Consider the following 24,343-nt stretch of genomic DNA (forward strand, 5'->3'; position numbering starts at 1 on the left):
TTAAAAAGCAGAAATTATTAGATTGGATTAAAAACATAAACAATGCTCTAGCCTTTATAGAAAAATCACATAAAACATAAGGACTCAAAAACTTTTAAAACAAAAAGGATAGGAAAGAGTTGTCAACTGTGTAAAGATAAGCACCTAACATTAACATGCATGAGCCAAAAAATCGACAAAATTGCAAAGAGAAATTGACAAATCCACCATAATAGTGGGAGATTTTAATATACTTGTCTCAGAAATTGATAAATAAAGCACACAGAAAATGAATAAGGAAACAGAAGATTGGAGGATAACTACAAAACAAGTTTGATATAACTTACATATACAGAACTCTACATAGAGCAATTTAAAATTAAAGATACTCTATGATAATTAGCCATATAATAGGCCAAAAGAAAATCTCCTCAAATATCAAAGAATCATTATTTTAAAGTCAATGTTCCCTGTCCACAGTGCAACTAAATTAAAATCAATAACAAGGCAAAACCTCAGGGACAGAAATCAGATCAGTTGTTGCCAGAGGCTGAAAGATGGAGTAGGAGATTGATCACAAAGGGACATGAGGGAATTTTGTGGGGTGATGGAAATATTCTATATTTGATTTTGACAGTGGATTCATGACTGTATATATTTGTCAAAACTCATCAAACTAAACATTTAAAATGGGTAAATTTTACTGCATGTAAATTACACTTCAATAAGCCTGACTTTAAAAAAATCAATAACAAGCAATAACTTTCAAAAGGCCCATGCATTTAGTACCAAAAGTTAAATAACAGTGGAAATTAGAAATGCTTAGAGCTGAATGATTACAAACATACTCCATATCAAAATTTGTGATGACTATAGCTGGAAAAAAATGTATTACCTTTATATCAGAAAATAATAAAGGCTTAAGAAGGCAACAGAGTAAGTCTAGAGGACATAGTTGCAAGAAAATAATAAGCTATGCAGAAATAAAAGACAAAGATACAACAGAAAGAATTAACAGTGAGAAAAGGTGGTTCTATGAAAAGAATAATTATTAAACAAAGCTCTGTGAATTCTGAGCAAGAAAAAAACAGAGAAGACACAGGTAAATATCAAGAATGAAAACTGAAACATTACTAGATTCAAAAAAGATATTAAAATTGTGTCAATGAAATTGAAAGTTTGCACAACACCAATTCCTGGAAAAATATAGCTCATCGAAAATTATCTGAGATTCCGTAGAAAAACCGAATGTAGCTGTAATTATTTTAAAAATCAAATTCTTAAAGTATACCCACAAATAACCAATGCATTCCAAAGTTTTTATAGGATAGTTCAACTAAACATATAAGCAGATGATTCTGATCTTACACAAACTTAATTTTAGATTTTAAAAAATAAATATACCCAGCAATACATTAACATATTTTTTATGAAGGTAGTGTATCCTTGATACTAAAGTCTTATAAGGATTCAAGAATCTGGAACCTTATTTAAAGTTTCTGCCCATTTATTTTAAAATTTCCAAAACTGAATTTCCAAAACAGAAAGGCTTTGACATAAAAATATGAATCCTACATCTTCTGAGAAGTAAGTCATGTTCTTTCTTGTTCTGCTCAAATTTTCTCTCCCTCCTTCTATGTCTCCATCTCAAAATATTTTTCTTAACACAAAGTAAGTCTATAGTCTATAGTTTTCTCATGTCATTTGTAAATATAGAAACAAAACTCCGAAATAAATTATTAACAAATGTATTCATTCAGGTTCTCCAGAAAAACAGAACCATTAGGATACATACACACACACAGGAGAGGGAGAAAGGAGGAGAGAGAGAGAGAGAGAGAGAGAGAGAGAGATTGATTTATTATAAGGTATTGGCTCCTGTGATTATGGAAGCAAAGTCCCAGGACAGCTACTGGTGCACTTCTAAGGTCTGAGAGCCAGAGAGCTGATGGTGTGGGTTCCAGTCCAGGACGAAGGCCTGAGAACCAGAAGTGCTAATGGCAGGAAAAGATTGATGTCTAAGCTCAAGCTGTCTGGCAGAGAGTGAATTCAATCTCCCTCCACCTTTTTGTTCTATTGGATTGGGCCATCTGCTTTATTCAATTCACCAATTCAAATGCTAATCTCTTCCAGAAACATCCTCACAGACACACCTACAAATAATATTTAGCCAGATATCTGGGCATCCTGTGGCCCAGTCAAGTTAACACATTAAAAGTAAGCAACATAGCAACCAAATCCAAATGCATTCATATTTTTTAAAAGAAAATCATGGCCAAGTTGGGTTTATTCTGGAAACACAAAGATGGTGATCTAACACACCCATTTCTGCTAGGAACACTTGTCGTTTGGAGTCCTCCTTTATCTGAACAGTACTAGAGAAAAACTTATCCAGGCCTTTTCTTATAAAAATTATTATAATTTATTTTTTCTTATTGTGTAATTAACACATGTTTATTTTAGAAGCATTACAATGACAAACAAAAAGAAATTTTTAATTATACAATAATTTCAGAGGAAACCACTTTAAAACTGCTGTAAAGTCTTCCATCTTTTTCACCACATATTTACTCACCTCATGTCTTTTACTGTTTAAAAAAAAAACTCTCTGAAATGACCCAAATGACTCATTGATTTGGCATGGTATATATTTGTGCTGTATCTACACATTATCTCTACAATATAAAAAAAAAGAAGAAATCACATATCAATAGTGCAGTCAGAAGGTCATCCCCCTGAAATTCTTAATAATCTTATCATTGAATCTGTGTTTTGTAAACGAAGGCTGATGAGACAATGAAGCATGCACAGGGGACTTAGATACTCGCCTCCCTACTCGCACTGCCTCTTGGCCTCCCCAGACTGCATTCTCAGGGGCCACCTGACAATCAATGCTGGAGGGCCGAAGTTGGTTTCATGGGGACCAAGTTGCAGCCAGGACCGCCTGACACCTGAGGGGGTCCGTAAACATCAGACAAATGTATCCCTGTCCCCAAGAAAGTGCAACATTACGTAGCAAATTTTAAAAAACAATTCAAGACAGAGAAGAGAAAGAAAAGTTTCCTTTCCCTGCTGTTTGAAAAGCAGTCCATATTTTTGATTGTACTGGACCCTAAAATTAGGTAGCTGTCTATGTATGACACTCACCTTCCTGCTACTGCCATGCCCACACTGGATGTACCTGCTACACTGAATTTTATTTTTTGTTGTTGTTGTTCAAACAAGCCACACTCATACTTTTCCTGGCTTCTACACACAATGTTCCCTTTTAGATGAACCCTTCTCTGACCATGGCCATCCCCAGCTATCTGGGGTGCTCCTGCTGCTGCATACTTGAAGAGTACCCTTCTTCCCTGCCTCCTTGCTGAGCACAGTGGACTGTAACTGCTTGTTTAATGGTCTGATCCGCTGCTCCTGTTGGGCTGTAGACTCTGGGACGACAGGGACTGTGGTAGTTTTTCCCCCAGACACTCAGCTCAGGTTAATGAATGAGTTTTACATTTCTATAGCATGGCCTGATTTTCCAAATACTTTCATCTTGTATTTCATTTCCTTAAACACTCACACGCCATTGTCAGGCTGATATCATTATTCTTACTTTACAGAGGGGGTAAAGAAGATACAGTGAAGTTAAATGATTTGCCTACGGCCACACAGGCTGTGGCATTATAGTAATAAAAACAATAACAAAACCTAACATTTACTCAGCACCCAAAATAGCATGCCCAGCTGTTTGAAGCACTTTACATATGTTAAGTCATTTCATGCTCACCACCACCCTGTCTTGGTGGTACTGTTATTATACTCCTCTTCAAAGAGAGGATATGAGGGGTTATTGAGTAACTCATGCACAAGGCTACAAGATCAGTGAGGGTCGGAGCCAAGCTAAATGCCTGCAGTCTGGCTACAGAGCTGCACTATTTCCTGATGTACCACACTGCCTCTTGTTTGGCACTGAACACAAAACATGATTTCTGTTTTCAAAGGGGTCAGTCAAGGATAGCAATGAGATATAAATATATACTCCATGAAAAAAAGATATATTATATCCTAATTAATTATTAGTTAATTAACAGATAATTAATCCTGTAGATATGGAGAGGTCTTCCCTGTTTTGCACCTGGTTTTATCTAGATGGAACCTCCATGAGCACAGAGACCCTATCTGGCTTGACATGTAGAAGGAGCTTAATAGTCATTGGTTAAATAAATCTAAAACCCAAAATACTTGTTATCCCAGGTGATAGGAAAAAGGCCCACAGAGCAGAAAGCACGTCAGCTGAGTGTGAAGAGTGATAATAAGAAGGACAAGTGGTGGGATGGTAAGAGGCACTTCAGATGCTGAAAACACAGTGAGAAAAAGCACACATTAGGGCAGAAGCAGACTTGGGTAGTTGTCCACTGATCAATTGGAAATAAAATGAAAGATTCCTTGAGGGGGAGGTAGGGAGGTCAGTGGGAGTAGAGTTTGAGAGAGCTGCTGGGACTTGATTATGTAGGGACTAAATGCCACAATAAGGAAGTTGGACTTTGTTCTCTGGGATCTAGGACACCTTTAAGGTTTTGAGTACAAGAACAGTATAATCAAGTGTCATATTCAGCAGATTAGTATGGGATAAATCAGAGAAGAATACGGGTGAAGACAAGAAGACAAAGAGTCTTTTATAATTGCGCTCCTGTTCCTGAAGCAACAAGAGCCTAAAGATTGATGGTGGGGCGAGGGAAAGAAAGGCTCAGATTTAAGGAGCGTTATGAAGGAATCTTCAACTAAACAAATAGAAATATGCTATTGTTTCACTAGTATGTGGAGAAAAGAGAGGCATAGGAAGGGTGAGTAAAGGGAAAATCTGGAAATTACCAATCATGTTTTAATTGTAACAATATTACTGATGAGTAACTTTTTAAAGTCTGCATGCTCAGCCCCTTGCAGTAATCTCCTTTCAGCTATACATTAGCACGCCTTTCCAACTACATCCTTTGCATGGAACACTTTTTCCCCAGAAACACCACAATCAGCTGCCTCTACGTGGAATGCATGAATGGAAATTATGGTATTAAGAAGCTGCTGTTGGCTGCTGACAAATCAAATAGAGTAGCTGATTGCAGGTATTGCTGCTGGTGTGGAGTTCCATAGATTTTTCCCATTGCACTCTGTTCCAAGTAAATAGTGAACTGCAAAATAAAGATATTCTGTCGCTTTAACACAGAACTATTGTCCCTAGGCACTAAGACCACAACACTGAATTTTAGACATTAGATGAGGTACCGTTAGCATAGCTACAATATGTAGTCTGTGACTGATCAGCCTTCTGAATTAAAAAAAAAACAAAAAACGCTGTCAGCCAATATTATTGTAAATTGCTACCCACTTTTCTGACAAAATGTTTTTAATCTTAACTCCTTATAAGTATGTCTACATAAAATAAAATACACTAGAATTGGAATTTCACAATGTAATTCTAATGTCTAATCTGAATTTTATGTTCTAATAGATATAAATGATAAGTATATTTCCTTTTATTAAAAACAAGATGAGGCCTGCCTCCAATGCAAGCATTCACTTAGATTCTGAATATTTAGTAAATTGTCTTTAATGTACTAATCCTTATACAAACAAAATATTATTTCCATCCCAAAGAAATGCTACCTATACTGCAGAGAGAGCACAAAAATAATGTAAAATATTAAAGCTTCATGTTTTAAGACATGTAGAGGTAGCTGCAGAGGGAGGAGTTTTGATGGTGTTAATATGAAAGGGCCAGGATACTCAAAAAAGGAGAATCCATGCCCAGTTGGAATGTCAAAAGATGAAATTCTTTTCTATAAAGAGCTTTAAAATCCTTTTATTACCACAACATGGGGAAAGCAGCCACCTAAATAAGAGGATGCTGACCTTTACAAAAAGAGAAAGCAAATTACAAGGAACTTGGTTTAGAGTCACAGAGACACGCAACCATTGACTAGTTTAACAAGAATTCAGTGACAAAGCATGTGTCAAGGACAAGAACATACACCCCGTCCCGTTCCTGCCCACTGCATTAAAAAAAAAATCTGTCTTCTCCTACTCAGTTTTTCTGCCTCCCTGATCTCCTAAGAACTTAAAGTGATCTCTTTACCAGACCAGTTACTGTGGAGTTATTCTGGAAAGTGAGTATAGCAGAGTATTTTTTTTAAAACCCTGTGCTCAGAAAGGTCCCAGGCTTGGTTTAATGCTCTACTGTAGCCATCTGGAAATTCTTAATAATTTTTGAACAAGGGGTTTCACATTTTCATTTTGCACTAGGTCTCACAAATTATGTAGCCAGTCCTGATTGCAGGTGGTGGGAAAGTCCAGAACAGCAGCTGCCACACAGCACACAGACAGACCCCATGGGACCAGCAACACTCACCAGACATCAGCGCCTATGCAGGTCAAAGGAGATCTCCAGGGACTCCCCAAAAGACACTGATAGGGCAGTCGGCCCCTGCCCCTGTGGCCATGAGGCCTCATTCACCTTCCTCTACACCTGGAGCCCACTTTGGAAAGGAGGGTAGATCCTTTGAGAAGGGAGAAATAACAATGATAGAGTTTGAGCTTTAAATTAACTGAATATTTACTCAAAATATAAAGTTATCTTTCCTTTACAAAATTAAGGTTTTCCCACCATTTTCAGGACCTCAAAAAAAATAAACATCAGTTATAGAAAATAAAGTATTTCTTGTATTTTTCTCCATCTAAATCATTATGTATACATTTTGACCCCTCTACAGATGGAAAACAATATACTCTCATAAAATAAACTGTTTGAGGTTCATTGAGGGAGGCTTTCCCACACTTGAGTTATTTATGAATATTTTAGGTGTATATGCCATAGTTTGATACTTTATTTTACTAAGCAATCTGAATAAAGGGTGCTCACAATATTGTTCGGGAGGTTGGGCTTTTTTTGTTGTTGTCTTTCACTTTTTTGGTACTCTTCCGGAAATCATCTGAGCATGTGGCTCTGAAATAGAGGTATCTGCAGGCATGCTTGGCAGTAAAATATGACAATCTAGAAAATATGTAAAATGTACATTCCAGAGCAGATTTTAAAATATACCAGATGATGAGTCACTGTTTTGTTTTGTTTTGTTTTTTTTTTTTTTTTTACAAAGTTACTCATAAAAACACATGAAATACTTTGCTTCTCTTTAGATTAAGCCTACTGAAGCACAACAAATGACATGATTTCTCGCTTTGGACATATGTTTCATTACTTCAAAATAATATAGATGGCTATAAAATGCCCCTTTTTTATGAAATTAAGAGGTAAACTCCCCAGTATTACTCTTCCCATCTGTTTCTTCCTCAACTTTCTTCACCAAGAAGTTCTCTGCCCTTTTACCCCTTCTCTTTAATTTAGTTCATTTGCTGGCCTCTTGTGCTATATTTTACTAAATTAAAACAAAGGAGGCTTGGTAAAGAAGATACAAAGCTCTGATGGAAAACCAACTATGATTTACTTGGGAGTTCAGGGCCAAGAGTAATGGGATTGAGTCCACCTAAGAGAAATAACATATGTAAATCCCACAGTGCTGTCTTAGTGTATAATAGGTGCCCAAGTGTTGGTCACATCCATTATTCAGCGCCAATCATGAGAGAGTTCCTTTGCAAGCTGTATCTGAGCTGAGGTCTCTGTGCTCTCCCCAATGCCCTTTTTTGAACACCCATTACCAGGCTTGTGAACGAGCTGGTTGAGGACATCTAGGAAGATTTGGAGCAAAAGTATTGCTGTGAAAAGTTAATTGGATTATAAAGAGATCGGTGTTTGTATCATGGTTTTATGGGGAAGCATCACCTTATAATCTATTGTAGAGTTTCTCCATTTTTCTACCCATATAAAAGCACCATGAAGGCAAGGACCATGCCTTTCTGGCTCATCATATCTCAGCACTAAGGAGTGAACATGGTAGGCATTTAATACATGTGTGTTAAATGAATAGGCAGATCAAACAAATCATAAGTGATGGCATTTAAAATCGCATAGCCCAATCCATTTCACAGTGGCCCAGGGAGTTGACCAAGGTCAACGGAATATGGAGCTAACCCTAAAAGTAATGAATTTCTATGTCCCACTGCACAGATCCCTGAATTATTAGCACTTTCTCCAACTGAAATAACATGAACATAATTTTCTTCCCAATTATTCTGGCTGAGAGATATACAAAAGGTGTCACTGGGTGGAAGATTTACAGCACAGCTCTGGAAAGCCTGGAAACACCATGGGGCCACTGCAAAAGGTCTTATGGTAATTAAATCGAGAAGCCAAGGGACCCCTGGAGGCCCACTCTGTAGGCTCCAGGATGGCTTTCCTGGAGGAGGGCACTTTTGCTGACATCTGTTATATAATAGATCCTTAGGCAAGCAAGAAAAAAGGCAAATATAAGAAAGGAAACATGCCTATGGTTTCCTATTGTTTCCAAGGTTATCATATACACTAACCCTTAACATAGCCTTCAGCTCCACTACCTATGAAATATTTCCCTCTCCACATAATAATGTGAACCATTCATATCCTAAAACTTAGATATAAAAAAAGTAACTTTCTTTGTATCTCTATAACTAAACTCACTGGGAATCGGAGGAAGATGGAAATTGAGGCAATTGAAGGAGGAATTTTAAACTAAAGAATTAAAGTTTTCTCTGTCTAAGCTAGTTTAAAAGAATGTCTTAAAGTCTAGGTTGGAAAAATATTCAGTCTTTCAAGTTTCCTTGATGCCACCCCCATGTTTTTGAGAAGAAGATAGCATGTGGGTATAAAAAGTGGCTTACAAATCCTCAGGGTGATGGGACTAGGAGGTGGGGCTTAATCAGCAGAGAATCCTCTGATTCCTGTCACAGAGAAGCCTTGGGCCCTGAGGTCCTGTTCTGTGAACACTCAGGGACAGACTGTGCTGGAGCAGCTGCTGAAGTTCATGGGCATGGTTGCCCATTCTGGCTGAGGGAGCCTCCTGATGCTGACCCCAGCCTACCCTTTAGACCTGCTTGCCCATTCTGCAGCCAGATGTTTCCCCAAAAGGGCTCACGACAACTTTGGGATCCTCTGCATTCCACCTACTAGCTTCAGAGACTGAAAAGGGTCAGGCCTATCTGCCCAGATGCATCCCTAAACCATGGCCAAATCACACCCTGCCACAACATATATAGTACTACTCCAACAGAGTGGCTACCTTCTCAAGCCATTCCTAAGGAAGTAGGACATAACCTTTCCTGCTCCCGACACTATAAGGATTTCTCTTCTGCTTTCTACTTGGTGAGGACACCTTGGAGGTCATATCTCCCTTCTCTACCCTATGGATGTATTTATTATGGAAGGTATATGCCTTTGTCTTTTGTAGGACATCATGACTGAATGGTAAGAAACATATTGGTTTATATTGTGAAATATATATCTATTTCACTATGATCTCAAAAGAGTTAAAAAGGATACAGGTATGACTCCTATGATTTTGGTCAGGCATTGTTCAAAACTTAAGTTACAATATAATAAAAAGCTAAAAAATAAGTAACACAAAATAATGTAGTTTTTTAAAAAAGCTTCCTGAATATAGTAGGGTGAACTATATTTAACATCTCCAAGTCATATAACTAAGCTTTAGCTTCTTCATCTATAAAATATGGATAATAATACCTGCTCTGCCTCCTTCACCTGGGTATAAAAAAAAGACTTTGAAAGCTGTAAAGTTTGGAGAAATAAAACTTAGAGTAGGAAATCTATAAAACAAGTTTTATTCTTGGGCCCGAATCCTATGGCAAAATGGTGTCTCACTATATAGATGGCAAGAAAAGCCTGACCAGATATGAACTGACAAACTCCTGAGAATTAAGCAGCAGTATCCAATGTCACAGCATAAAGCTTGGTGGGGGATATAAAGTTGCTATTGTAGAACCAGATTTTAAATGTACCCTTTCTCTTCTATTCATAGAAAAAGCCACATTTATATGAGTGTGGTTGAAAAGATTTGCTGTAGAGCAGCTATTTTATGGGAATGTGTGTGGGGGAAAGGTTTGATTGAAGTGCATATGGCAAACCTTTAAGACTGATTTAATAGAGGGAAAAGCTTGCCAGCATCTGGAGTGCTGGACTGGAGTAGCTTGGAGCCCACAGATGCTACAAACATTTCAGAAGCCTTCAGCTGGGTAGAAATTGGACAAGTTTTGAATCCAATCATTCCACAGAATAGCTTATTTTGTCGTTACTCTCTCAGCATCTGGAATGCTTTGCCAAGGATGGTCATATTTCTGTAATCCCAAATTCATAACAAGTTACACAGGGCAGGACCTCCCCTACAAGACTGGCAGGAACACAGAAAGTCTGGGAAATACAGTGGCAAGATGTGCATCTGAAGATGGATCTTATTCCATTTTCCTTCTTCTGAGGTTCTAGGCTTTGCCCTCATTCCCAGGAACGGTGCAGGGTCCATACGCTACATTTTCTCACCATGTATCCATGCAGTATACTGTCCATTTCACCTTTATCTAAATGTCAGCTATGTGTTTTTCTATATATAGCTAGATATGTAGAGTCCTGAAAAATAAATATGAAGAAAGTTTGAGAATTTAAAAATAATACTTTGGTCAGGTGAGTCAAGCTTTCAGGCTACTTCTAACTCAGCCAGGACCAGTTAACTTGTGGCCTGTGCTCTGTGGCTCATGAGACACTTTCCCAGGCATCGCCTTATGCGACCCTCTCAAAAATCTTGTTATAACAGCAATGCAGGCATCACTATCTTGTATTGATACATAGAGAAGGACTCAGAGACAATGTGTGGAAAGCATACTCACCTACTAAAGAGAAGAGCCAGAATGAAAATCCAGACCTAAAGCCCTAGATGAATCGTTTTGACTTCTCTAGTGATTTCTCAATCATGGACCTCTTGAAGTTATTACAGAAAATGACAAGCAGTCACCATCCTTTCAGCTACAGTCCTTGCAACTGACAAGTTTTCTTGTACTATTTTCAAAAACTAGATGTTTCAAACTCCAGAATCAATGAATAATTCTTATTCCTCTGTTCATATGATTCTATGCCAGTAATAGGGAAAATGAGTAGTGATCATTTTTGTGTCTCCTTGTTTACAAAGTTCAGTGCTATCAGCTATTTTTCATCTTTCAATACAAGATGCAGGTATAGATAGCAATTAGGATCCTGAAATAGTATTGATTAGCCTTTATCAAATAAAAAGTGTAATTTATGAAAATACAAGTATCCAGCTGACTTCCAACTAGAAGAAAAGAAAAATACATAAATACTCATCTTATAAAACAAGTTATCTATTCCATGCTACTGAAAAGGGCTATTCTATTTCTAAAATGTCACCACAATAGTACCTGGTCTCCCCTTCCAGGCAATGATACAATTGGCCAAGGCAACTAGATAAAACTCTAGAGAGGCTTTGGGATGGCACCAATATAGATGCCTATTTTTTTCACCTCCCATATTCCTGATCAAAATTATATAGGAAACAAAATATGGAAAAATCTATATTTATACTATGCACAAATGTGAAGTTTTGATGTAATTCTGCCAGATACTAGCAGGATTCTATTGCAGGAGTCATACAAAGGCAATCCATGATTCTCCTTCTGAAAAAAGCAGAAGTCAATAAAGATAACCCCAAAGGACCAGACAGAAGCAGGATCTGGAAGTAAAGTTTTGCCTATGAGGCACTTCCTCTCCTAGGCATGTATTCTAGAGAAATTCTTACTCATATGCACAAAAAGTCATAGACAACAGTGTTCACTGCAACTGCATTGGCGAAGTCAAAGACTAGAAACAATTTAAATGTCCATCAAGAGAACAATGGATAAATTACTTGCAGTATATTCCTATTAATACAGTAGAAGACAATAGAGCAGTGAAAATGAATAAACTAGAGCCACCCACACATGTTCTCATGGATGAATTTCCCAAGCAATAAAATGGCAAGTTTCAGTGTATAGTCTATTTTCTATTTATGTAAAATATTAAAACATGAAAAACTCCACACCATTTTCCATATACCTATTTATCATTGTATTCTATATACTCTCTATGTTATTGTCATTAGTAAAAGAATAAGATATAAATGGGAATAATAATGATCAAGTTCAAGATAGGGTTGCCTAGCTGGGGGTGAGAAGGGGAAGAGATGAGAAAGGATAGAGGGCATTTCAACTTATTGGTAACGTTTATTTCATAAGCTCAGTAGATACATAACTACTCATCACATTAGTATTTAGAGCTTTTCTATGTTTTAACATTTCATGGCAACTTCTAAAAAGAAGATCAAAAGGAATCATATAGATTTATTGAGTGTACCTTGCCAAAGGCACGGTACCTGTCATTATGGATACTGAGCTGTCACAGCCATGATTTAGTTGTGGGTAGGACATGTGCAAAAATACGTAGTATTCAAAATTCACAAATATCAGGCTGCATAATATAAGGATTGAGAAGGTAGCCTATAAACCCTGTACCCAAGTCCTAGGAAATTAATTCCATAAAACCTTAACAGTAGAAACAAGAAATGGAGAGAAAAATATTTTTTAATTAACTCTCAATTCTCCAACTAATGTATTAAGGGCTTCTGCCTGATTTATTTTTTTCTTATCTAATTTCTGTAAGTGTTTTATCTCCATAAGTGGTATAACATTTATTTTTAAAGAGGTAGGATATGAGCGAATGAATGCTTCACCCCGGGTGCCCATACCCAAGGCTGTAGGAACTGTGTTCCATACTGCGAGAGTTTGACTCACTCATCCTAGGTGGGTTTAAGCATGTTTCACGATACTCCATCCATCTTTCCACTTGCTAAGTAAAGAACCCAGAGTCATTTTCATGTCTCCTTGTCCATTAGTTTTACTCCTGCCTGAAAGCAAGTAAAGTCACACCAGCACATGGAGGTAGAAAAGGACACTAAATGGATGCCCATTAAGAACTCACAAAATTAGTCTTCTATATTAATGTAAATATGTTCTATATTTAATATAAAAATTTAAGGGTCTCTATCCATGAGGGAGGAAAGGAATAAAGCTTATTCCCTATTTTACCATAAAAGTAAAACTTAGTTAAGTGGTTTGACTCATATCACACACCAGAACTTGATAACTTGGGAAAATTATCTCAATGTGTGCAACAATTGTATTATTAAATTAAATATTATCAATAGTTGGTATCATCATCATCATTATTATTCTCCGGAGCAGAGTTAGAATGGAAATTCAAATTGCATATCTTTAATCCCTGTGTGGTTTCTGGCACATCGTCTCATCTCCAGCAATGATATTGTGCCCTTACCCTGGTCCAGAATGGGAAAATAAATCCATTTCTACTCTGCCTCCTTGATGACAGAAGTCCCCAGTAGCAGTGTACAATATCAACTCACCTCATTGAGAAAATGGTCACGGAGGCTTTTCTTCATGTATTTTGAATTTTTCCATCATTGAGGAAATGTTCACTATACATAATTGCATGCTTTCTAATACTGCTTTCCTTCAAATTGGATTTTTCCCCCCATGGATTTCAAAGCTACTTCCATTAGAGAAAAGCAAAAACAGTTGTAATTTCAGCAATTTGCCATTTTTCTCCTTTTGGGATAGTTTTACTCATTGTATTTGAAGGATAAATAACTAAATGATCTTGAAATATTTAATGTGAAAGAGATGCCAAGATTTTCAACACAAGAAAGCACACCTAATATGCCGTAAAAGGTAGCTTGAAAAACAGAACCCTTTTTAGTAGATACATAAACTCCTATTTAACTGCTAGCACTTTCCATTTCCTTATTCCTGCCCTGTAATGAGCCATTCCATGTTTACCGGTGTTAAACTTGGTTACTAGTGCTGCTTAGCAGAATCCCACATGATTAAGGCTTTGAGAAGCTCCATACAAAAAAAGTAAATCAAACAGGAAGGGAAAGCAGCAAAAGGATAATGTAACTTAAGACCAAATTTGGGGTAAAACATAGGAGTGTGTCTTCTCAGATTGCAGAGATTTAAACACACCATGAAATTGTATCAAGCATCCTGCAGTGGGCCAACATACTGCTTTTACATAACTTCACATTCTAGAACTACAACAATGTGGCTTCAGAGAGCCACATTTTTTCAATTGGCTTAGGAATTGGCTGTGCAGTTCACCAGATTTTCCACTGGCCTACCTAAAGTCATATAAATCAGAAGCATTCTCTACCAAGAATCAAACTTCGAAGACTGAGACTATTTGGGAGAATATATTATTTTGTACTGCAGAGTTATAATGAGAGTGCTGATTGCCCTCACTCCACAACAGACTTTTTTCTCTTTGAAAGAGTGGTTTTAGAGCCCATCTCTCTCCAAAGGGTCCTCATATTGCATTTATTTAGAAAGCTAGTCTTGGCCAAGTCAATGGGTAGCAGGAGCTATGATCATTTAAGATATCAACTTTCCCAACTACTAAAAATGAATCCCAAAAAGGGAATAAGAGGAAACCATATGTCACTTTGAACACTTATTAAAACAATACTGAGAGACTGGAAACCTCATTTGAGTTTTTGGTAATAAGATAGAACCCTTTTATTAACTTTGTTCTCAAAGGATCACTCCCAGCGCATGAGTAATAAAACAATGACTAACACTTACCCAGCACTTACTATGTACCAGGAATTGTTCTAAGTACTACATGTATTAAATCAGTTGGTTCTCATAAAAATTCTATGTGGTATATTCTACTAATATCCTCATCTTACAAAGGTGAGTACTGAGGCACAGAGAGGTTAAGTAACTTGTCCAAGTGTACACAGACTGCTAGCAAGCAGCAGAACTCAGCATCAAACACAGTCTGGCTCCAGAGTCTATAACTTTTATTGTGACATACTGTGGTGTAGTGCAATGCTAGGTATTAATCAAAATACAACTTCAAACTCTTAGCCAAAAACAAAATCATGAATTAAATAATCTTTTCACTATCTTTTGGTCATTCTACATACTATGAATTCGTATTTTTATTCAACACATATTTATTGAGGATCCGCTTGGTGCCAGGCACTATCCTAAGGACTGGGATTAGGGAGAAAAGAAGAGCGGTTTTAAGATGCTCAGAGACTACCAGCAAAGAGGGAAAAAATGTATAGATAAAAGGAAGGGAGAGAGAGAACCCCAGGGTGCCAAGAAATAAAATAAAATACTGATCTACACAGTGCTAGGACTATTTTAATAAATTGATAAAATAGATATTGCCTTTTAAAAAGGCGGGGAAAGAAAGAAAAGAACACGAAATTTCCCTTCAGTGATCTTTTTTGAAAACCAAAATACAGCCTTCCTGCTGCCCCCTCCCTTGCCCCCCACTGCTATATCCCCAAGGGCCTGAGATTTATGGCAGCTTTACTCAAACATTTTTCTTAGCATTAAGTGAGAATTCCAATATTACCTTTATGGGTTTTCATATTCCCTTTGATATTTTAAAACCCGTGTGAAAGTTGACTTTAAAAATTCTCCATTGATAGCAGAGGTTTAATACGTTAGTGGCTTCAGACAATGCAGGTGCTTGAAACCCCAGCACAGATGTCTAACCATACTATCCAGCCTGCCCAACGTCAGTGAAATGATTAAAATCCGTGTGCCAATACAATGCAGAGACATAGCTCTTAATAAACCGAGGCTGTGTAGCTACCCAGGCTCTTCAGAAACCATTTCAGGCTGCAGATGTAGATAACTGAAATGGCCTGGACTAAGGAACAGGAAACCGAAGGGAAACAAAAAGGCCAATTGTCCCAGGAAGACAACTTGAGGCTGGTTTTTCATAGTCACAGACTGATTCTGCTTGTATTAAAGTCATGTCTTGTTTCAAACACCCTGCACCCTCAGGCTGCCTGCTTGAGGATCCAGAGCTAAGTGAGAACAGAACTACTTTCTTTTTGGAAGGATTAGGCCCCAGGCTGAAGCTTCTGATACTGTTTTTGAAATCCCCACAGTCATTTAGAAGATGGCTTCTCACATCTGTTCTGCTTCCTTGCTCCACTCCAAGCCCCGGATCTGCCTTCTCACCCTAAGGAGATTGCAACTGTCATGAGCTACCAAATCACTTTAGGTCTCTTCCCAAGAATTAAGTTGGGCTTCATGTGCTGTTTGGATTTTATAATTGTTAAACAGAAAGACAAAACAGAGTACAATAAGAGGGTTGGTTCCTGCCCTTTACACTGGCTTCTGCTACTATAGGGGCTTGGGCCATTTGCTTTTCTCTGCCTCAGTTTCTCTTTCTACCAAATAACAATAACCCTTATTGACATCAATTTATAAGGGACACTGGTGTGCATTTTTAAAAGTATGTTCATTGACTTTCTCATTCTTTAAAGGTGTCTTTGTGAGTTTCTTCCAAAGAAATCGGAATCAATTTTTATTTTCTTATGCTCTATTGCCTCCAAGCATCACTAGAAGTCTATATGGAATCCCATCATTTAAAAAGTGCTGATCTGGTGGGCACCTCAATTAACCAAGTGTCAAGATTGAGACCTAATTTCTGTTAATCTCTGGCTAAGTCAGTTCTTTTCTCACCTCTTCTTCTTCTCTTTAGCTTTTCCAATTCATTAACCAATTGTTTATCAGTCATTTATAAAATTATGACAGATCCCAGGTAGGTGGTAAAGAGCAACTGCACATATGCTCAGTCCTTGCCTTTAAAAATCTTGCACCTAAAATGGAAGACAGGCAGGGAAATTTCTCACTGTAGGCAGCTTAACCCTAATTCACAGAGCAAACCTGACTTTAAAGAGCAAAGTCTCTACTCTGAGGTAGCTACCACCTTTCTCTCATGCCCACTCCCAGCACCAGTCCAGGCCCCTTTGGCACAAATCACCATCCCTGCCTATCAGGCCCAGAACGCAGAGCTAAATTTCCCAAGACTCTTCTGGCAGCCAGAATGGCATGACTAGCAGTGACAACTGCTAAAGGGAAAACACTGCCCTTTCTGTGATATCTTCATTCCTACCTAGAAGCATGCATTCCAGAGTTTTGGAGACCAAGTTGGCCAGTTTGCATGGTGGAGAGCTTTCACGTAGTCTTTTCCCAAATTGCTCATTCTGATCGTTTGCCTGGTAATAAACAGTCAGGTAAGGAGGGGCTCAGCATCATTCATTCCAAGCCTCCACTTCAGAGGGTCAATCTGACCCTCCTGAGCCAAGCTCAGTGGGAAAAACAGTATACCACCTGTACAAGGACATCCTAGCTCTAACAGGGCATCCACAATCTTGCTGACTCTGCTGTGCCACCAGCGTCGTCCCTTTCATACACATACTCCTGCCCTCTTGTTGATATTCAGTACTCTTGTAGACCCTTGAAGTCACTCACTCACCATTCCAGGTCATGTTTTCCTGACACACTAGTTTAGTAATGATAACACTTCAGTTGGGCTTACTAAGTGCCAGGCACTGTTCTATACCATATGTGTGTGTGTGTGTGTGTGTGTGTGTGTGTGTGTGTGTGTGTGTGTGTGTGTGTGTACATGCTTGTAAATCTTCACAAATCTATGAGCTATGGAATATTATTATGCCCATTTTATAGATTAAGAAACTGAGGCACCAAGATGTAACTTGCCTAAGGTTACACAGCTAAGAAGTAGCAGAATCAAGATTTGAAGCTAGACAGTCTGGTTCCAGAATCTTCACTTTTAACATCTATACCACAACCCAAAGGACAAGTCTGCCTTACCAAGGGAAGACTATTTGTAGAGGATCAAATGCCATCACTTAGACCAATTGTTTAACAAATTCTACATAAGCTCATGCATTGCTAAGAGGACACAGTTTTATATTGTTATTTAAATTTTGCTATTTCTTATTTAAATGTGTTCTTAAGACATGTTATTTGGTCTGATAAATTGCTGTTGTGAAATACTTCAATATAATTTATGAATATTAATAATTAAGATAAATGGTTTTGACGGCCAGCATGATGGTAGCATGGCTTAATGGAACTAATCCAGATGATTTCTCAGCAAACTTCCCTTCCTTCTTTTAGCAAGCACCAATAGTGTAATCTTACTCATTGCCATACCCTCTGAGTCTCTGGTTCCACACTCTAAAATTGAGATAATAAGAAAAATTCTGTCTACATTGAGTATTTGTTTTGAGGCTCAATGAGAAAACATATAGAAAGCATTTTATAAGCTATAAAGCTTCATGTAAACATAAGTTCTCATTAAGGACAAAAAGATAAGATTAAGAAAATGGAAAATTATTTCTTGCTAACAAGAAAAAAGCCAATTACCAGGCTTCACACTGGCAACCATAAGACCTAGGTCTTTGTTCTAGTATCTACCAAGATAGAAAGAAGAAAAAAACATAGAAAGAAGAGAATAAATTACTTCTGGGAAATTTCTTGAGAAATTGGTTATGCAGAGAAAGCTTCATGGAAATGTTCATTAAGATGAGCAGTCTGGGGAGTGTTGGAATAGGTCTGCCTTTTCTTTCATGATTTTTGGTAGTTTTCTTCTTGGGGTTTTTTCTGGGGACTACCAGCATCAGAGTAGAGTAGAAACAGAAGAAATCACCAGCACAATCTGCAGCCTCCGCTAGCTGAGGAGGGGAAGTGGAGCCCACACTCTCCTATACACACTTAGGACAATTCCCACTGCCCTGCTACAGGCTCCTGTGATACTGAGACTCAAGCAGACCACACTCTCCACAGTTTCTTGCCTGTGCTGTTTGCCTGAAAGGGGCCCTACCCTCAGGCTGAGTTCAAGGTGATATGGCTGTAGCTGCCACCCAACCAAGAAGGAACAGGGGAGACCAAGCTCTCCTGAGCACACTTAGTACAATAACCACTGCCCTATTTCAGGCACCTGGGACTAAGGACTAGCCTGCCCAATCCATTGCAGCTACCAATAACAACAACATGGACCATTTGGGTCGTAAGGGGTGGCTCCACCACTGCTACTGCCACCTCCCACCTCACATCAGCTACCCAGGGACCTGAGAACCCACCCATAGACATGACTTTCTGCTCATACTACTAGCTTCTAAGCAACCCATCTGAAGGCCCAAGAATTGGCCTCCCAGAACATACTAACACTACTGCCAGTGTATGCTAATCTGGGGCTTGAAACAAGGCATGCTGCTGCGATTGCTGGGGCCTGAAGACTGACTTGGCTGGCATTCAAGTTCCCAGCGAAACTTCACCACACCCTCAGCTAAGAAGAGGACACAAGAAACATGAAAATGCAAGGAAATATAACACCACCAAAGGATCACAACAATTGTGCAGCAACAGATATTAATTGAAAAGAATTTCTCATAATGCCAGATAGAAAATTCTAAATACTGATTCCCAAGAACCTCAATATGATGCAAGAAAAGATCAGAAATACAATACAAAGAAATAAAAACATCAATTCAGGATATGGATAAGAAATTTATCAAGGAGATAGATATCTTTAAAAACCAAAATCAGAGTTCGATCGGTAGCGGGAGCGGAGAGCGGACCCCAGAGTGCCCTGTGCAGCCCCACCGCCGCTGGCCTAGTTATCACACATCGGGAGGAGCCGCTGCCGCAGCCGGGCCCAGTCACCATCACCGCAACTATGAGCAGCGAGGCCCAGACCCAGCAGCCGCCAGCCGCGCCCCGCCCCCACCCTCAGCGAGGCCGAGACCCAGCAGCCGCCCCCCCCCCCCGCCACCCCCACCCTCAGCGCTGCCGACACCAAGCCCGGCACCACGGGCAGCGGCGCAGGGAGCGGTGGCCCGGGCGGGCGGCCTTACATCTGCGGGGCCTGCGGGGCCTGCCGGCGGGGACAAAAAAGTCATCGCAAGGAAGGTTTTGGGGACAGTAAAATGGTTCAATGTAAGAAACGGATATGGATTCATCAACAGGAATGACACCAAGGAAGATGTATTTGTACACCAGACTGCCATAAAGAATAACCCCAGGAAGGACCTTCGCAGTGTAGGAGATGGAGAGACTGTGGAGTTTGATGTTGTTGAAGGAGAAAAGGGTGCAGAGGCAGCAAATGTTACAGGCCCTGGTGGAATTCCAGTTCAAGGCAGTAAATATGCAGCAGACCGTAACCATTATAGACGCTATCCACCTCGCAGGGTTCCTCCACGCAATTACCAGCAGAATTATCAGAACAGTGAGAGTGGGGAAAAGAATGAGGGATCGGAGGGTGCTCCTGAAGGCCCTGCCGCAGGCGAAGGTTCCCACCTTACTACATGCGGAGACCCTATGGGCGTCGACCACAGTATTCCAACCCTCCTGTACAGGGAGAAGTGATGGAGGGTGCTGACAACCAGGGTGCAGGAGAACAAGGTAGACCACCAGTAAGACAATATGTATCGGGATTATAGACCACGATTCCACAGGGGCCCTCCTCGCCAAAGGCAGCCCAGAGAGGACAGCAATGAAGAGGATAAAGAGAATCAAGGATATGAGACCCAAGGTCAGCAGCCGCCTCAACGTCTGTACCGCCGCAACTTCAATTACCAACGCAGACGCCCAGAAAACCCTAAACCACAAGATGGCAAAGAGACAAAAGCAGCCGATCCACCAGCTGACAATTCGTCTGCTCCCGAGGCTGAGCAGGGCGGGGCTGAGTAAATGCCGGCTTACCATCTCTGCCATCGTCCGGTTTAATCATCCAACAAGAAATGAATATGAAATTCCAGCAATAAGAAATGAAGAAAAGATTGGAACTGAAGACCTTAAGTGCTTGCTTTTTGCCCGTTGACCAGATAACTAGAACTATCTGCATTATCTATGCAGCATGGGGTTTTTATTATTTTTACCTAAAGATGTCTTTTTTGGTAATAACGTGTTTTTTTAAAAAAGCCTGGTTTTTCTCTATGCCTTTAAAGGTTTTTAAATTGTTTCATATCTGGTCAAGTTGAGATTTTTTAAGAACTTCATTTTTAATTTGTAATAAAAGTTCACAAACTTGATTTTTTGAAAAAAGTCAACAAACTGCAAGCACCTGTTAATAAAGGTCTTAAATAATTAAAAAAAAAAATCAGAAACTCCAGAGCCAAAACATTCATTGAAGGAAATATAAAACACATTCAAAATCTCTAAGAATAGACTAGATCAAGCAGAAGAAAGACTCTCAGAACTTGAAAACAGGTCTTTAGAAATAATCCAGTCAAACAAAAATAAGGAGGAGAGAATAAAAAAGAATGAGCAAAGCCTTTGAGATGTCTGGGACTACATAAAGCAACTGAATTTATGAATTATCAGTATTCCTGAGGGATAAGAGAGATCAAAAAGTTCAGAAAACCTTTTTAAGAAAATAATCAATTAAAACTTCCTAGGACTAGTAAGAAAGATAGACATTCAGAAACAGGATGCCTAATGATCCACAGGCAAATACTTTACAAAAAGGACTTCATAATGGCATATTATATGGTCTCACTTACAAGTGGGAGCTAAACTATGCCTACAAAAGGCATATAGAGTGGCATAATGGTCATTGAAGACTCATTGGAGGGGGGGGAGGGGGGGAGTAAGGGATGAAAAATTACCTATGAGGCACAATGTACACTATTCATGTGATGGGTACACTAAAAGCCCAGACTTCACTATTATACAATATATACATGTCATGGAATTCAACTTGTACCCCTAAATTCGTTAAAGTTTAAAAAAGGAAAAAAGAAAATAAAATCACCAGCACAAAGGAAGCTACTAGAATAGTAACTCCTACTATCAAAAAACTTCAAACAAACTAGAAAAATAGGAAGAGGGATTTGCTAGTGAAGCTAGTTTAAGATAACTTTTCTTGAAAACCATTGTGTTAAAAGTGAAAGAATGAACTAGGATTCAAAACAGTTACCTAGGAGTTTATATTTTTTATATACTGCCTTAAATCATGGATATGCATTATCAGGAAGCTAACATCCTGCTGATGCAGCCCATACGTCTAAAACAAAGAAGATAAAACTCAGTAAATTTCAGCTCTCAGGGTTTGCATCTGTCTCATCCACTTCTGCATGTACAGCAGCTAGCACCGAGCCTGCCATAGGAAAGGCCCACATTATAAGTAAATAACAGAGACAGAGTCAGTTTGAGTCCTGGCCTTGCCATTAACTGATGTTGTGACTTCATGTCTCCAGGTCTAATTTCTACCATTTGTAAAGTCTGGATATTACAGAGTCGCTAAGCTCCTTATATTTTTTCAAATTCCCTAATTCTATTGCTCTCACTGGGTACTTAAGAGAAACTTAAAAGTCCCTGGAGCACTAGTCTTTTTTAAGTATGAGAGTTGGAAAGCTTCATTGAAGAATACAGCCTAACGTACAAGGTAGTTCATCCACCTTGCCTTCACATTCAGTGCATAAATGGAATCATTTCCTGGGGAAATGGTTAGAAGAGGTCATTTGAATGAGGATCACACCTGTCACCACTCCACACAAATAACTCAAAGCAAAGACCCTCCTGAGAGTTCGTTCTTTGTAGACAATTGTGGCATTAATGTAAATTCATTATCACCAGAAGGTATTTATAACTTGCCAAAATATTGTGAGCACAATACTAAATATGAGCAACACAACATGAGCAGCATTAGCTTAACTTTGGCTTACAGTAGTTCATAATGTAAAAATGACAAAATGAAAATAATGTGGCACCTATTGGGGCCCTAACGACAAATTTAAGCGTGGTACGTACTATTCAATCAATGGTATGGTAGCTGACTATGGTAAGTTGGAAAAAATGTAGTGAAGTAACATAGCCCATTCACTGAAGTGCTAACTAGCAGGAATTAAAAGGAGAATTCAAGAAAAAGAAAAACTCCTAGTACCATTTTAAAATCAAGCAAGATGTATGTCATCCTTGCACACACAGGTTTTCACCTGAATTCGGTGAGCGACAATGATGAGGAGAGGTGCACAACCAGCATCTTCAGTGAGAAGCAACATACTTGTTCTCTTCACTCCCGGAACAGAATCTCCATCCCACCAGCCCAGACGTGCTGCCTGTGGTGCTGTTCCTTCCTTGGCCTTCTCTCTGAACTGAGCAAGCACACAATTGAATTAGATCTTGCCATTAGAGAAATTGGTCCCTAGAGAACAGCTCTGAAATCATCCAAGCAGAAAAGTGAGAACGCACGTTTTATGGTTTGCGGAACGATTCTGAGGCTATGGACAAACCCAGAGCAGAGCCTGCCGTGCACTGGCTCCAGCTATGAATTCCGTGGTAGATCGAGGGCTGATAAATGCTCAGATAAACATTTTTATTTTATGCCTCAACAATTTATCCTCTCTTCCTCTTCTCTGATTCTGTTGACCCAACTTACTCAGTGAAAACACACAATCAGCAAGTAATTGTTTACCTTTGCTCACTCAAGCAGGTGTGTGTGCAGATTCCTCTCATTAGTTATCCTGGTTACCTACTGTCCCTTGACCATTCATCTTGATTTTCTCTCCCTTTTATTGATTTTATGAAGAAGGTCTTTTTTTAAATTTGTTCTCCATAAATGGTATTGACATAACTGTGTTTTGCCATTTTTACCTTACATATTGTACTGTAAACATGTTATGGGGGATATTTCATTTTCTCCCATGTGAAAAAGCCCAGTGTGGGTGCTACAATAGCAACTCAGGAGTCCAGGAAGAATCCTTTCTCCATGACCGTCTTTCCAAATATCAGGGACATTTGTTTAAAATCATGCCTAAACTCCTTGCCTCCCACTATCCATTTACAAAGCAAGAATGTAGGGAATGATTTGTACCATGCAAACAGTTGAGGCTACATTTATACTGCATTTTGAGATCATGAGATAGGAAGCTCTACATAAAAATCAGAAATAATAGCATTGCTGTTGATTTGTGAATATCTTCACCACAAATGAATTCCTCCATAACATGCATAAAAACAAGAAATAAGGTATTTGGGAGATATATGCATATCATTTTAAAAGCAAATTTTTATTTGATGTCAAGCATTGTCATGGGTTGCCATACCAAATTATAATTACTATTACTCGAGAGACATTTTTAAATGTATCTATTTGTAAAATCAGTTTAATAAGAAACAAATGAAATACAGTCAATATGTAGCTGAGAGGAGGGGGTTTGAATACTTTCTTATGAAATTAAGAATTATATATATATTTAAAAGGTTTCAGGAAATATCTTACTTTTTATGGATTTTAATATTAGAAATTTTTATTCAGATAAAACTTAATCTAGAATATTACATTTTCTTGAACATAATGAAATCATGTCGCCAATGTTAACTATATATTTTCTTTCATTTTGTTTTTACTTTCCATTTTCTTACAAAAGATAAAATGAGAACAATATCTCATCCCTAGTAAGACACATTCTCTACTAAATCAAACTTTTTCTAGTCCTCAGAAGTCCAGAAAGCATGTAAACATTGGCCTTTAGGAAATAATTTCCTC

At 38.6% G+C, this 24,343-nt stretch overlaps 1 pseudogene; it reads left to right on the top strand.

Annotated features, from left to right (window-relative positions):
- The first annotated feature begins 2,782 nt into the window (after positions 1–2,782).
- Positions 2,783–20,737, top strand: LOC142871013 (Y-box-binding protein 1-like; annotated as a pseudogene).
- The last annotated feature ends 3,606 nt before the right edge of the window (positions 20,738–24,343 follow it).

The sequence above is a fragment of the Microcebus murinus genome, chromosome 5, assembly GCF_040939455.1.
Source record: "Microcebus murinus isolate Inina chromosome 5, M.murinus_Inina_mat1.0, whole genome shotgun sequence".
NCBI lineage: Eukaryota > Metazoa > Chordata > Mammalia > Primates > Cheirogaleidae > Microcebus > Microcebus murinus.